At 36.0% G+C, this 12,187-nt stretch overlaps 1 pseudogene; it reads right to left on the reverse strand.

Annotated features, from left to right (window-relative positions):
• Window positions 1-1,543: 1,543 nt before the first annotated feature.
• LOC109435456 (cytochrome c oxidase subunit 7C, mitochondrial pseudogene) lies at window positions 1,544-1,865 on the reverse strand (annotated as a pseudogene).
• Window positions 1,866-12,187: the final 10,322 nt, after the last annotated feature.

Below are 12,187 nucleotides of genomic sequence, written 5' to 3' on the forward strand. Positions count from 1 at the left end.
ATTTCTTTTAATTTTTTAGGCCTTGTTTTTATTGACCTCACAGCATTTGAAATTGTTCTAGTCTTTCTGACCAATAAAAGACTTTTATTTTCATGATGTTGGCAATGATGGTCCAAATGTGGAATCCTTTATGACTGTTGCTCACAATGCTTTTCCTAGCTTCTCCTCAATATTAAATCTTTCCTTTTGTATCCCCTGCTGGGCACTTTTGAACCAGGATGCTTAGACATGTTAGAGACATTGAGTGTGTATGTGCTTTTTTTTAAAAAACATAGAAAGTTCACAAATAAAAAAAAGAGCAGCAAAACACAACCTTGTAGAATAATGCATGTGAACTAAGGAAGCTGGTAGTGTTTGAGGTGTGTACATATGTATGTTTCATGTATTCCCAACATGACTCAGTTTAGCTGGGTGCAGTTTTGTGTTTTCTCTTGGACAAAATTGCACATAGATAAACATAAAGTTTGCATCATGCATTATAAAAGAAACTTATTCAAATTGTTCTCCAATGTAGCAATCATGTTGGAATAAATTTTTGTTTTCAAAATAAGCATTCTAGAATAACTGTATGTACTAGAGTATTCACAGCAACACTATTTGTAAAAACCCCAAAGTGGAAACTACCCAAGTACCCATTAATGGTAGGATGGATAAGTACATTTTGGGAGGCACACAATGTAATAAATACTATATAGCAATGCAAATGAATGATCCACACACTACACACAAAAATATGGACGCATCTCACAAAGATGAAATTGAGCAAAAGACAACATACATAAAAAATACATATATACTGAATGATTCCATTTATATAATACAAAAACAGGCAAAACTAATTTATGATTTTAGAAGTCAAGCAAGTGACTATCCTTGAGGGTAAGCAAGTATGAGGGGGCTTCGATGGTGCTCGTTAAACAGGTGAGTTCACTTTTTTGTTTTAATTTTTTTTTTTTTAATTTTATTTGGGGAATATCGGGGAACAGTGTGTTTCTCCAGGGCCCATCAGCTCCAAGTCGTTGTCTTCAATCTAGTTGTGGGGGTGGGGGGTGGGGCGCAGCTCACTGGCCCATGTAGGAATCGAATTGGCAATGCTGTTGTTCAGAGCTCCGTGCTCTAACCAACTGAGCCATCTGGCCGACCAAGTGAGTTCACTTTTAAAACTCTACTGTGACAATGAGAAAAAATAGCCCCAGCTGGCTCTGGAATCAAAGTATTAGGGTTTAAACACTATTTCTGGCATTTAGAATTGTATGACCATAGGTAAGTTAATTCCCTTATGCCTCGTTTTCCCCACCTGTGCCCTGAAGAAAAAATTACTACTTCCGGGGTTGTTGGGAAGATTAAGAAAACTAAAAATGTCAAGCATTTAGAGCAGTACCTGGTATACCCTACATGCCAGTGGAGTATTTGTCATTATTCAATCTGTTTGGTAACCTGTATTTTTATTTCAAGGATGCTTTTAAAATATATTTCTATGTCTCCTTACTTCTTTTTTGTCTCAATTGTCACATTTTGTCTTTCAGAGAGGAGGCATTAAGGATTCATGCCATAAGTTTATTTACAAACATTTCTAGTATGTTGAGTTCAACAGTTTGATCCATTTTTCAAAGTGACTGCACCTCTTAAAATGCTCCTCTTCATATCTGTTTCATGGATTAAGTAAAACATCCTTATTTTTTAAGCAGTTGGTGTCTTACTATAAAGAAAGGTGCGGCAAATCCAGATCCAAATTACAGAGTCATCATAACTAGCAATCGCCACTTGTTTTCCACTGAAAATGGCAAATTTTTTCTTGGGGCCTCCTCATAGTGGCTTCCATGGACCACAGAGGTTGTGAACCTCCGGATGCTCTGTCCCAACATAGCGCTTTTGAGAGGCCTGCAAAAGGCGCAGAGACCAAAAACAGAGGGAATGGCATGGCGGTTCCTCACCAAGTTCTCCCTTTCTCAGGACCTGTCTGCTTGCTTCTTGAAGTTTTAAGTATTTAAAGGGTCCTCTGAGTTCCAGCATGTTCCCCGTTTCTACTGTTGGAATATTTTAAATTGGTTGATGGAGGAGAGCAAATGCTAGGTTTATGACCCTATTTTTTTTTTATTAGAGGTTATTTCTTTAGTGTTGTTTCTATCCACTATGCATTTTTTTCTCTCTCCCTTCTTTTTATTTTTGGTCCATTTATTTTCATGTGTTCCTGTTTTTCATTCTACTTTCTCCGAATTTATCTTCACTTCCTCTCAGTGATTTGGTGATTTTAGACCCAGTTTATTATTATTAAATTTATATGTATGCTTTTCATAATGTTCCATTTTTTGTTCCTTCTACTCACTAATTATTTTGGCAAAGCCATTATTTTTCTACCCATAGTTGTAGCTACTTTTACCCTAAAATGTATGTTTCCCTTCTTTCCATGTGCGTTCTAGTTCTTTTATGCCTAGAACTCTCACCTACTTGTACTTCTATTTCAATTTATCTCTCAGTATAACTTTGTAAAGGGAGGAATACTAGTAGGATATTTATGTCCCCTTTGAGATATAAAAGTGTATTCTTGTCTTAAAAGTAACCAGAGTATAGCAACATAATATGGTTGGCTATTGAATTCTTGGGTCATAGTGTTTTGCTTGAACCTCTATATTTGTTCCATTTTATTCTGGCATTTGATTTTTGTTTGTCTTCAAACAAAAAGCAGTGATACAGGAAGCCCCTATCACATTAATGCTGAGTGGATGGGAGGTATATCTTTGGATGTACATGCTGCAGCTGCTCAGAAGCATCATTATTCTTGGGTGACAGAGAACTTAGTCTATACAACTTTGAAGTATGTGCAATAATGTATGCATTTCCTGCATCCATATGAAGTTTTTCTGAGTTTTATCCCTGGGGCTGTTCTGGGCAGCAGGGCTTGGATTTTAGCTGGTCTTCTCCTTCTTGTCTCCATTTTCCAAGATTTGCTCACTGGGATGTGGCCTGAAACTCTACATGGGGATTTGGGTCTTTGGGTTCTGGATTGTCCCCTGCCCTATGGACTGGGATCTGTTTCTGTCTTTTGTCTTGGGGTCCTGGGCTCAGGACTCATGCTTTGAGATCTCTGGCTTTGGCTCTAAGCTCAGGGATCTGTCTCATCCTGAGAGGACCCAGTGGGCAGAGTGTAGAAAGAAGGTGATGATTCATGGCCCAAACCAGACTATGGAAACAGCTGGGTCATCACCTGTTTGGTAGATAAGGGTGTCGTTTATCTCCTCGGCCTTGACCGTGGGTGTGGGCTTCTCCCTGGGGCAGTTGGGTTACCCTGAGGTCAAGCTCCATTAATTCCCCAACCTCACTCTACAAATCCTGCAGACAGTGAAGACTGAGGAGCCCATCGGGGCCATACCAGGAGCAGAGGTGTTGCACAGCATCACCTGTCCTCAAGGCCTGCCCCTGGACCCAAAGGTCTGACGAGGTAGGAGTTGGGCACAGAAGACAGGGAGGAGTTTGGAATAGAGTTGTGGTTCCCGGGGAATCCCTGCATCTTTCACATAACTTTGTACATAGTGGGCCATAATTAACATTATTGAATACATAAAAAAGTGAATGAACAGAGAAATACTTTGACTTGGAAAGAAAAAAAAAGTACAAGGGCAAAAAATGCATGGAGAGAGATTAAATCAGGAGCAGGGAGCTGCCCCTAGGTGGGAAGCCAGCTTGTGGGGGCATTCACAAAGGAACCCTAAAGGAAGGGGCAGGAATGGACATGTTCTTGCTATGAACTCCCCATTTGGATTCAGTGGAAACACTGGATTTGGGGATAGAGGGGCGGAGGGACAAAGCCTGGCAGCCAAGGGAGGAGGTATAGAGGAGGGAAGTGAGGTCCTCCCATCTCAGAGCAAGCTGCACCTCATGCTTAGGGCTTGGGGAGTGAATGCTCTCTGACAAATGCTCAGCCTGGGTCCTCAGATGCTTGCGGATCTGCTTCTAGAAGCTCTGGTTCCATCTCTGTTTCTGCTGTTCTTCATCTCAGGCCTGCACATTCTGTCTGCAGATGCTGCAGTTTCATCCAGTCTCCTGTGCTCTCAAGTAATGGACATGAGTGTCAGTCAAGGGACAGCATCTGGCTCTGAGATGAAGAGAAGTTTCTTTCCAGTTTTTCCCAAGGACTTTGACTCCCGTTGTGGAGGTCTCCAGCTCTTTATCCTAATGTTTCATCTTGTCATTTGCTTCAAAATGATCTTACGCCTGTTGCAGATCCTGATCTGACTTGACAGATAATACCCTGAGAAAGTATGTGTCTTTCTCTTGACAGTGTTCTCTCATTACACTGACTCTCTTCTGACAATTGTGAACTGCATTTTCAGTTGAGGCTGGCTCAGTCAGGACGCCTTTAAAGATGACTTACCAGGTAGCTGTTTTTCCAAAATAATTAATTAAAAATTTTATTTTTTTAGTACACTTTTAGATTTACAGAATAATTCAGATAGTACATAGAGTTCCATACCCCACCCCATCTTTCATTAGCTTGCTTTGTTATTAACATCATTATGGTGGTATATTTGTTATAATTAATAAAGCAAAAATAATACCTGATTAAACTATAGTCCATGGTTTAAAATGAGGTTCACTCTTTGTGTTATATATGAGTTCTATGGGTTGGACAAATGTAGTCCCTAATCTACCACAACCATCTCCTGTCAGGAGGAAGAAAGTGGGCATCGTGGTTCTATCAGGAGGGCTGGAGAGGAGAGCAGAGCCCTGGAGGTGAGGGGCGGGAACCTCTACTCTTTCAGAGGGGATCTTAAGTAGTCTAGAGCAAGGCCAGGAAGCCCAGGGCAGCCGCTGCTCCCAGGGAATGTGCATAGTTTGAAATAAAGAGGCTGGTAATTGAAATATTGGAAAAATTTTTTTTTATTTAGAAGGAAATTAACTTCATTAAAAAAAAAAAGAAAAGGAAACTAAAGAGCCTGAACACCTGGGAACAGTTACTTTAGAGAAACAGTCACTTTCAGGGACTGTTTGAAGGGGGCAACATCCTGACATTTCTTTCAAAGGCAGTATCTGTCACACTACTATTTGTTTTGCAAGAGCTTTATAGAGCTAAAATACAATACCGTACAAACACTTATGTAAAGTGTACAATTCAGAAAACTTTTTAGTATATCCACAGAATTGTGCAACCATCTCCACAACAAATTTTAGAACTTTCTTTAGCCCCCAAAGAAACCCTGGACCCTTTAACCAATACTTCCCCTGCCCCAGCAACCATATCTCCAACAGCTCTAGGAAACCATATTTTACTCTTTGTCTCTATGGATTTGCCTGAAAATTTCATATAAAGTGAATCATAGAATATGTGATCCTTTGTTATTGGCTTTTTCCATGTAGCATAATGGCTTCATGGTTCATCCATGTTGTGGCATATATAGTGTTTCATTAAGTTTTTATTCCTAAATAATATTCTATTGTATGAATATGCCATCCTTTATTTACCCATTTATAAGATAAATTTGGGTTCTTTGCTTTTATGAATACTTTGTGTACAAGTTTTTGGGTGGACATGCATTTTTATTTTTCTTGCATATATACTTAGGAGTAGAATTGCTGGGCCATACAGAAAATTTATGTTTAACTTTTGATGAGCTACAAGGCTGTTTTCCAAATTGGCTGAACCATTTTACATTCCCACCAGCAATGTATGAGGGGTCTAATTTCTCCAACTTCTCCTTGACACTTGTTATTATCTGACTTTTTGATTCTATCCATCCAAGTGGTTGTACATTGATATCTCATTGTCGTTTTGATTGGCACATCCCTGAAGATTAACGATGTTGAAAATATTTTCATGTGTTTATTGGCCATTTGTATACCTCCTTGGAGAAATGTCTATTTATATTCTTTCTTTTTTTATTTAATTAATGTTTATTGGGGTGACAACGGTTAGTAAAGTTACACAGGTTTCAGGTGTACAATTCTGTAATACATCATCTATATATCACATTGTGTGTAGATGAGGGTAAAAGGGATCAACTATATGGTGATGGAAGCAGATTCTTTCAATTGGTTGTCTTTGTATTATTGACTTGCAAACATTCTCTGTGTACTCTAGGTGCAAGTCCCTTATCAGATATGGTATTTGCCAATATTCTGTGGTTTTTCTTTCTTTTCCTTTCTTTATGGTGTACTTTGGAGTACAAAAGTTTTTAATTTTGATGAAGTCCAATTTATCTTTTTTTTGTTGTTGTCTGTGCTTTTGGCGTCATATCTAAGGATTTATTGTCAGATCCCAGTTAATGAAGATTTACACCTATGTTTTATTCTAACAGTTTTATAGTTTTAGCTCTTATGTTTAGGTCTAGCTCTCATTTTGAGTTAATTTTTGTACATGGTATGAGATAGGGGTCAAAATTTATTCTTTTGCCTGTGGATATACATTGGTCCAGCATTCTTTGTTGTAAAGAGTAGTATTTCCCTGATGAATTGTTTTGTCAGACTTGTTGAAAATCAATTGACTGTAAATTTAATTTTTTCCCTCACTTGATTCTCAATTTTATATCATTGATCTATATGTGGATCCTTATGTCTTGATTATTATAGCTCTAGTAAGTTTTGATATTAGGAAGTATAGTATTCAAACTTTGTTCTTTTTCAAGATTGTTATGGCTATTCTGGGTCCCTTGCGTTTCCATATGAATTTTAGGATAAGCTTTTCAGTTTGTGCAAAGATACTAGCTGAGATTTTGATGGTGATTGTGTTGAATCTGTCAATCAACTTAAGGAATATTACCATCTTAACTATTGTTTTCCAATCCTAGAAATTGAGATGTCTTTTCACTTATTTAGGCCTTTTAAAATTTCCTCCAACAATATTTTGTTGTTTTCAGAGTATAAGTCTTGCACTTTTTTGTTACATTTATTCCTAAGTATTTTTTTTTTTTTGAAGCATTGTAAATGTAATTGTTTTCTTAATTTCATTTTCAGAATTTCAGTTCATTGTTAGGGTATAGAAACACAGTTGATTTTAATATATCGATCTTGTAGTCTGCAACTTTGCTGATCTTGATTTTTAGTTCTAATTATGTTTTAGTGGATTCCTTAGGATTTTCTATATTCAAGAACATGTCACCTGCAAAGAGAGATAATTCTACTTTTTTTTCCAAACTGTATGTCATTTATTTATTTTTTTCTTAATTGCCCTGACTAGAACCTGAAGTACAATGTTGTATAAATGTGTCAAAAGCATACATCCTTATATTTTTCTAATTTGGGGGGAAGTATTCAGTTTTTCACCATCAAGTATGGTGTTAACTATGGGTTGTTCATGGGCGCTCTTTATGAGGGTGAGACAATTCTCTTCTGTTGCTAGTTGCTGAGTGTTTTATTTATTTTTTAGTGGGGAATATTGGGGAACAGTTGTTTTTCCAGGATGTGAAGTCATTTTTTTTCAATCTAGTTGTGGAGGGCACAGCTCAGCTCTAAGTCAAGTCGTTGTTTTCAATCTACTTGTAGAGGGCGCAGCTCACTGGCCCATGTGGGACTTGAACCGGTGACCTTGGTGCTATGAGCACCGTGTTCTAACCACTGGGTCAACCATTTTTTTAAAAATCATTAAAGTATGCTGGAATTAATCAAATGCTTTTTCTATATCTATAAGATAATTACATGGTTTTTGTCCTAAATCTACTGATAAGAAATACTACATCAATTGATCTCTGAATGTTAAACAAACCTCATTCCTGAATAAATTTCATTTGGTCATGGTGCATAAGTTTTTTTTTTGTGTGTGTGTGTGTGTGTGTGTGTGTGTGTTGCTGAATTTGCCTTACTGGTATTTTATTGATTGTTTTTGTGTCTATATTCATAATAGTTACTAGCCTGTACTTTTTTTTATTGGGATATTTTTATCTGGTTTTCGTATCAGAGTAATACTGGCCTCATGGAACTCCTTTTTGGAAGAGTTTGTGAAAAATTGGTGTTAATTCTTCTTTACATATTTGGAGAACTCACCAGTGAAATCATCTGGGCCTAGGTTTTTCTTAGGTGGTTGTTTTTGAATAGTAATTTAATCTCTACTTGTATTAGGTCTGTCAATATTCTTTCTTTTGTTCACTCAGTTTCTGTAGTTTGTATCTTTCCAGAAATTTATACAGGTCATTTAAATTATCTAATCTATTGACATACAATTGTGCATTGTATTCCCTTATAATCCTCTTTATTTCTGAATGGTCAGTAGCAATGTCTCCCTTTCCATTTCTAATTTTAGAAATTTGCGTATTCTAGCTTTTCTAAAAAAATTTGTTAGTCTAGCTAAAAGTTTATTTTGTTTTAGATATTTTCAAATTACTTACTTTTGCTTTTCAAATTTTTTTATATTGTTTTCTCTATACTCTATGTCATTAAGTTCCACTCTAATGTTATTATTTTCTTCCTTCTGCTTGCTTTAGATTTAGTTTGCTTTTCTCTTTTCAGTGTTTTAAGTTGGAAAGTTAGGTTATTGATTTACAATCATCTTTTTTTAATACAGGAATTTACAGTTATAAAGTTTCCTCTAATTTTTGCTTTAGTTACAGCCAATAAGTTTCAGTATGTGGTGTTTTTGTTTTTATTCACATCAAAGTAATTTCTAACTTTCCTTTTGAATTTTTTCTTGACTAATTGGTTGGGAGTTTTTTATGTTAATATACATGAAATTCTCAAATTTCCTTCTGTTATTCTTTTCCAGTTTCATTCCATTATTGTCAAAAGACATACTGCGTATGTTTTCCATTTTTTCAAATGTATTAATGCTTGCTTTATGGTTTAGCATATGGGCTATCCTGGAGAAAGAACATTCTATGTATACCTTTGAAGAATGTATATTTAGCTGCCATTGAGTCAGGTGTTTTGTAGACATCTACTAGGTTTAGTTGCTTTACAGTTTTGTTTAGGTCCCCCTGTCTACTCCACCCCTTATTGAAAATGGAATATTTAAGTCTCCAGCCATTATTACCGAATTGACTATTTAACCCTTTAATTCTGTCAGTTTTTGCCTCATGCATTCTTGTTCTGTTGTTAGGTGCATATGTGTTACCTATTCCATCACAGCCCAGGATCTACTTTTTACTGAGAACAACCTTACTTGCCTAAGCCTCAATGTTCTCATCTGTAACATAGGAATATTAATGCAAACTCCAAAAGGAGGAAACTTTCTGTCCTTTTAGGCTAATCTGGCTAGATCAACTGTTGGAACACTGGCATCTGAAGGAGAGGGCTCTTCTGAGAACCCGATGTATCATGGTTAAACTATGCATATTCCTGAAAATACCACAGAGGCAGCTCTCTCAACCCTGGACAAATGAGGCAAACCCAGCTCTCTGATTAGGGTTACTAGATTTAGCAAATAAAAATGAAGGATGTCAGTTAAATTTGAATCATTTCTGATGCTTATGCATATGCACATCAAGATAAAATAAAAACATTACTTGGTGATATGTAAATTAGAAATTGTTAATTGTTCATCTAGAATAATTATAAATATATAAATTATATAATACTTTCTTTTCTTACATTAACATTTATTGGGGTGACAATGGTTAATAAAGTTACATAAGTTTCAGGTATACAATTCTGTAATACATTATATATCACATTGTGTATTATAATAATACTTTCTTTACTTATATTTTTGTGATGTTCTGACTCTCCTTAAGTTACTTAATTTGCAGATAAAATTCCTGCAATTATATTCTGTTTCATTTACACTTTAACATACCTTTTATAGTAATCATATGCAATTTAATTTATTCTTTTGTCCACTCAACATTCATTAATGAGAAAACGTGATTTGTGATCAAACAATATGGTGAATGCTTAAATTAAAAAAAAAAATTGTTACAGTAAAAGACACATTGCCATTAATCCCCCTCAAAACACTCCCCCTTGCTTCGAACACACTTATCCCATCGTTCTTGCCACTTTCTGAAGCAGTTATGGAAAGTCCCCTTTCTTGAGTGTCTTTAGTTGCTGTGTCATGGCTGACTCGATGTGCTGAATCATTTTGACTTTGGGGAAGAGCCAGAAATCCCATGGTGCCAGATACAGTGAATAAGATGGATGAGGACACAACATAATGTTTTTATTTGACAGAAATTGCTGTATATCAGAAGTGATATGTGACATAGAGTGTTGTCATGATGGAGGATGCTTTATGGCACACTTTAAACACACCTTTTCTCAACTATAGCTCACACCTGATTGACTGCACTGAACAAGATGAAACTTGGGACACACTGTTACTAAGGTTCGACATGCCACTTCCTGTATTGAAGATCCCTGCCTTTCCATTGGATGGCACTCGGCAGCAGCATTCATGATATTTTGTGATCACAATGGAAAGGCTCCATGTCACACATTGCTTCTGATCTCGTATTTTTCACTCATAGCAATAGCATTATTTCCAACTTTTATTCCCTTATTCTTGAGTACTAGAAATGGTGAGTCCACTTGTTCCCATGCTGGAAAATACTTAAATTGTAAAATACTTAAATTTTCAAGAGATAAGATCCATTTGAAAAGACAATCATGGCAAATGCTGTAATAATTATCCTCTTCAAATCAGAATTTCTTTTCCTGTCCATGAGTAATATCATGCCTGGTAAGAACAACCTTGATATTTAAAGGGATAAATTTTTCAAAAGTTCTTTCAAGTCATTCAGTCTGTTCCTTTAAACAATGAAGTACTTCAAAACACTGCTCTTCTTTCAATTTGCATAATCTTTTTGCTAAAGAGATATTGAAAACTATGTTCAAGAAATAAGTAGACTTCGTTCAATGAATTATTTAAAAAGTCAACAGGACTTTTGGGCCACCAGAAAGAAAATATGATTTCAGTGCTTCAAAGTAAACTGAGGAGTTTCTCAATTGCATTTTCAAAATGACTTTTATTAAAATATAGCTAACATACAATATTATATTAGTTACAGGTGTGCACAATAGTTATTCCACATTTATATACCTAAATAAGTGAGCACCATGATAAGTCCAGCAACTATCTGACACCATACTACACTATTACAATATTATTGACTATATTCTCTATGCTGTACATTACATTCTCATGATGTATTTGTTTTATACCTGGAAATTTAAACCTCTTAATCCCCTTCAGGATTTCCCCCCCCTTTTTAAATTTTTCAATTACATTTGACATTCAATATTATTTTATGTTAATTTCAGGTATACAGCATTGTGGTTATATATTTATATAATTTAAGAAGTCATCCCCTTGACTAGTCTGGTACCCACTTGGCACTATACATAGATATCACCATATTATGGACTATATTCCCTATGCTTTAGTTTATATCCCCATAACTATTTTGTAATTACAAATATGTACTTCTTACTCCCTTCCCCTTTTCCACCCACCCTCTTAATGCCCCTCCCATCTGGCAACCATCAAAATGTTCTCTGTATCTATGAGTTTGTTTCTGTTTTGTTTGTTTATTTTTTTCTTTGATTCCACATGTAAGTGAAATCACATGGCATCTGTCTTTCTCTGTCTGACATACTCTACTCAGCACAACACCCTCCAGGTCCATCCATGCCACCACAGATGGCAAGAACCCATTCCCCCCAGGACCGAACAATAATCCATTGAATATATGTACCACATCCTCTTTATCCATTCATCCACCGATGGATACCCAGGTTGCCTCACATCTTGGCTGTTGTAAACAGTGCTGCAATGGACAAATGGATGCCCACACACCCTCGAAGTAGCATTTTGGGTTTCTTTGGATAAATACCCAGAAGTGGGATTATGGGGTCCTTCTTTGTCTCTTGTAATAGCCTTTGTTTTAAAGTCTATTTTGTCTGGTACATATATTGCTACCCCAACTATTTTTTTGTTGTTTCCGTTTTCATGAAATATCTTTTCTCATCCCTTTACTTTCAGTCTGTATGTGTCTTTTGATTTGAAGTGAGTCTCATAAATAACATATATAAGAGATTTGTTTTCCTATCCATTCAGCTACCCCACGTCTTTTGATTGGAGCATTTAATCCACTTACATTTAAAGTAACTGTTGATAGATATGTAGTTATTGATATTTTATTATCCATATTTTTTATCTTTTTTTTTTTTTTTTTTTTTTTTTTTTTTTCATCTTAAGGAAGTCCCTCTAAGATTCCTTGTAATAGTGGTTTAGTGGTAATGAATGCCTTTAGCTTTTTCTTATCTG

This window comes from Rhinolophus sinicus, chromosome 15 (genome assembly GCF_057876585.1).
Source record: "Rhinolophus sinicus isolate RSI-liver-muscle chromosome 15, RSI-T2T, whole genome shotgun sequence".
Classification (NCBI taxonomy): Eukaryota; Metazoa; Chordata; class Mammalia; order Chiroptera; family Rhinolophidae; genus Rhinolophus; species Rhinolophus sinicus.